Genomic DNA, 4,942 nt, shown 5'->3' on the forward strand with positions numbered 1-4,942 from the left:
ATTAAAGGTTCTCTCTTGCACTGCACCTTCACTTCCCTTTCCCTTTTCGTCATTTTCCCCAATATATCTGTCCTCCCTTTTTTTCTTGCCTTTCACTTCTTCACCAGCAGGTCTACTTTTATGAACAGAACTGTGTCCACCTTGTTGAAAACAACCACCTCATTTCAATTTGTTAGCACAGAATGTTATTTATCTTAAAACGACTTAAATACCCTAGATTTAACAAACCTTATGTTTCATACAAATATACACTACCAGTCAAAAGTTTTTGAACAATAAGATTTTTTATGTTTTTAAAGAAGTCTCTTTTGCTCACCAAGCCTGCATTTATTTGATCCAAAATACAGCAAGAACAGTAATATTGTGAAATATTTTTACTATTTAGAATAACTGCTTTCAATTTGAATACATTTTAAAATATAATTTATTCCTGTGATCAAAAAGCTGAATTTTCAGCATCATTACTCCAGTCTTCAGTGTCACATGATCCTTCAAAAGTTGAACATTTTCTTTTTAAAAGTACAAATTACAAATCTTGACCTCTCAGATGCACTAGCTTAAAAAAAGGGCATCACCACAGTCCCCTGGGGACTTTGTATCATGGAAGAACATACACATACTGAAAAGCAAAAATTGGCAAGTACACTACCAGTCAAAAGTTTTTGAATAGTAAGATTTTTAATGTTTTTAAGAAGTCTCTTCTGCTCACCAAGCCAGCATTTATTTGATCCAAAGTACAGCAAGAGCAGTAATACTGCGAAATATTTTTACTATTTAAAATGACTGCTTTCGATTTGAATATATTTTAAAATGCTATTTACTATTTCTGTGATCAAAGCTGAATTTTCAGCATCATTACTCCAGTCTTCAGTGTCACATGATCCTTCAGAAATCATTCTAATATGCTGATTTGCTGTTCAAGACACATTTTATATTATTATTATCATCAATATTTAAAACAGTTGAGTACATCAGGATTCTTTGATCACTAGAAAGATCCAAAGATCAGCATTTATCCGAAATAAAAAGCTTTTGTAACATTATACCACACTATATACACTATACCAAAAGCTTGAAGTCATTATAATTTTCAACATAATAATAATAAATGTTTTTGATCAGCAAATCAGCATATTAGAATGATTTCTGAAGGATCATGTGACTGGAGTGATGCTGAAAAATCAGCTTTGAAATCACAGGAATAAATTACATTTTAAAATATATTCAAATAGAAATCAGTTATTTTAAATAAAAATATTTCACAATATTACTGTTTTTGCTGTATTTTGGATCAAATAAATGCAGGCTTGGAGAGAAGAAGAGAGTTCTTTGAAAAACAAAAAAATCTAACTGATCAAAACCTTTTGACTGGTAGTGTATTAAAACACATTTTCTAAAGTGCCTAAATGTCAAAATTAGAACAATATATTTGTTGAAAAATTCTAATAATGAACACACTATTGAATTACGTGACTCATATTACTTTTTGTGTTTCTGTCTGCTCTAGCTCCCTCCCTCCCTGTACAATAAATCCATGTGAATGGATATTAGCAGTATTAGCAGTTTAATACTCAACTAATAAAGACAAAACTCTTTAGAGTATTTACAGATGAAACTGACCTGCACTTGAAGCCCTGAACAGGTCAGTGATGTTGCTACATTTCACTGCTTATTCTGGCCAGTTCCTCTCTTTCATCGAGTCCCGCGAATTGGTTCTGTTCGGAATCGTTTGACGGCAGCGTGGAACACACGTGAGCTGATTCGTATAGCTTAGCGCTGCCAGTCAAGACTAACCGATTTATGATTTAGTATCGATATATTATCTAATTAAAAAATAATAGCCTAACTAAAAAAACAGGGCAGAGGGCCAAATCAGCCGCCAGGCCACCGGGAATTCTCTTGGTGCTCCCGATGGCCAGTCCGGGCCTGGAGTGAACAGTAGCTGTAGTGAGTTTTCTGTGATTGGTTGACCTGGATTAGCAGCTGTTGTTAGTAAGGGGTTTGAACTGGATTTAAACTTTTAAGATGACTAAGGTAAGATTAGCTAATTGTTGCTGGTTTAGAGCTTTGAGCTGTTAATGATAGAGGTGGACTCAGCAGTAAAGTAGTACCTAATTAGCAAGTATTACTAAAGCGAGAGTCCTCGTGTGAAGACCTACTCGGGTAAAGACCCGTGAGTTTACCTGCACGAGTCCACCGAGCAAAGACACAGACAAGGCACCGCATGCTACACTAAAGGTTTATTTCTTTGTTAGTGCTCTCTTGTTTTCTGTAATGCTCGTGTAATGGAGGCCAGCGAGTAGGTGCTGTGCAGGTAAACCCCAGTCTTTAGCCTCCTTGTTAGTGCGTCCGCCTCCCATGCCGGAGACCCGGGTTCGAGACCCACAGGTGTGGCGGTGAGGACCCGGGAGAGAGGGGTTACATTGGTGCCGTGACCCGGATGGGAGTGAGGTATAGGGGGTTGAGTGTAACAGAGGCCAGCAAGTAGGTGCTGTGCAGGTAAACCTCACTCCCCTGATCTCAAGAGACGCACTAGCAACTGATGCTAGTGGCTGCAGTCTTTAGCCTCCTTGTTAGTGCGTCCTCTTCCCATGCCGGAGACCCACTCAGAACAAAAACGAGGTGTGACGGTGAGGACCCGGGAGAGAGGGGTTACACTGGTGCCGTGACCCGGATGGGAGTGAGGTTTAGGGGGGTGAGTGTAACAGAGGCCAGCGAGTAGGTGCTGTGCAGGTAAACCTCACTCCCCTGATCTCAAGAGACGCACTAGCGACTGATGCTAGTGGCTGCAGTCTTTAGCCTCCTTGTTAGTGCGTCCGCCTCCCATGCCGGAGACCCGGGTTCGAGACCCACTCGGAACAAGAACGAGGTGTGGCGGTGAGGACCCGGGAGAGAGGGGTTACATTGGTGCCGTGACCCGGATGGGAATGAGGATAGGGGGGTGAGTGTAACAGAGGCCAGCGAGTAGGTGCTGTGCAGGTAAACCTCACTCCCCTGATCTCAAGAGACGCACTAGCGACTGATGCTAGTGGCTGCAGTCTTTAGCCTCCTTGTTAGTGCGTCCGCTTCCCATGCCGGAGACCCACTCGGAACAAGAACGAGGTGTGGCAGAGAGGACCCGGGAGAGAGGGGTTACACTCATACCATGTGCCATCAGTTAATCACTGTTGTTCACTGCTGGCAGAAGTATAAATGCATCGTCAGGGTGTGGTGAGGGGCTGCCAAGAGAGTGTAGCAGGGGCGTTTCCTCCAAGGCAAGGGAGGCAGTGTCTCCTCAAAACATTGGATGAGAAAAAAAAATTAGTACAAAAATAAAACAATGCCAATATTACAAAATATAACATTAAAAAGTGTATAAATCACTTGTTTTTCTAAAGAAACATTGTCCAACAGCGACACCAGCAGGTAAAGTTACAGCGGGAGTCCGCGCCTCTCTCGCCTCCCCTGAGCCCATTGAGTTTTAACAGACCCCATGCGGTCAGTTTGGTGGGGGTAATTGAAAATAGTGCTGTTGTGTCCCAATGTGCCTTCTTATACTATGCCCTTAAAGTATGTACTTTTTTGGTGAAGAAAAATTACACACTTTTGAGTGTGTAGTAGAAGAGTAGGCAAGCTTTGGGACATACTTTGGGACCGCTCTGTCGCATAGTTACACGCACCCTGTCACTGTAAACTGGCCTGTCAATCATCTTGTCACAGTTTATATACTCCACATTTAATTTCATTTAACTTGCTACAATATCGGAGAGAAAATAAGTTGCACGTTGATCTGTGTCATGGCAATTTTCCATTTTAATAAAGGTACGAGACAAAAGTCTTTTGAATATTTATTTTCTTTCAAGAAAAGCTCAGCAGTCATCCATGTTGACTGCAGAGTGAGACAAAGAGGAAACACCCCAACTCAACATTTATACCTTCATCAAATGCGGATGCTTTGATCTCATCCAATCATAATGCATACTCAACATATGTCCATTGTCCTCCAGATGTGTTTCTAAGAAGCCAGGACATCTAAGAAGCTAAAATAAAATTTCCTGTCTCACACTTGTCTTGCACACACAAACACACACACACACACACACACACACATTAAATAGATTTCCTGTTATCTCTCAGCTCATCGAAAACTCAAGCATTGTGAAGAAAACGGAAGAACTCAGAGACAGTCTAAAGAACACTCTTTAGTACAGTGAAGCAAATAATACTAATAATAATATTAATATGAATATTTCAAATAGAAATCAAATTTCCTCCACACTCCCCACTTTTTTGTATCATTCTTTGATAACCATAGAAGATAAAATAACATCTTACACGCTCTCTGAAAAATTTATTTCCATGTTTTCCACCAGAGGTCATAAATCAGACTTAGGCTGTTTTTCATGAGACATAGATATCTCAATATCTCTTAATCATATAGCAGACTGATTATCACTTTTATTTACACACTTCTTTGCTCAGTCTCAAACCAGGGCAAGACCTGCTTGAACCCTCAATTTTATTTCTTCATGCATTTATTCTTAATAAAATTTCCTCCTATGATGAGGTGTATAGCAGATCATCTTTCTCTAACTATAATAATACCTTTAATCAAATTTTTCTAGACAATCTCTAATACATTTAAGAAATATCCAATGAGGATTCAATTAATCCTGCAATGTGTAAAGTGGTAATTACTGGTAGCATAAACTTAATCAGTTGTCAAAACCATTACCAAATACAGAATAATAAATGTTAGCTATCTAATAACCAAATCTAATGTGAATGAGCTGCACTTTAATCCTACACTTTAAAAAATGCTGGGTTGTTTCAACCCAACTTTGGGTCAAATATGGACTAACCCAACTTTTGGGTTAAAAATTTAATGTAAAAATTTAACCCAACGGCTGGGTTAGTCCATATTTGACCCAAAGTTGGGTTGAAACAACCCAGCATTTTTTAG

Source organism: Sinocyclocheilus anshuiensis, unplaced genomic scaffold (assembly GCF_001515605.1).
Source record: "Sinocyclocheilus anshuiensis isolate Anshui unplaced genomic scaffold, SAMN03320099.WGS_v1.1 scaffold1497, whole genome shotgun sequence".
In the NCBI taxonomy this organism is placed as follows: domain Eukaryota; kingdom Metazoa; phylum Chordata; class Actinopteri; order Cypriniformes; family Cyprinidae; genus Sinocyclocheilus; species Sinocyclocheilus anshuiensis.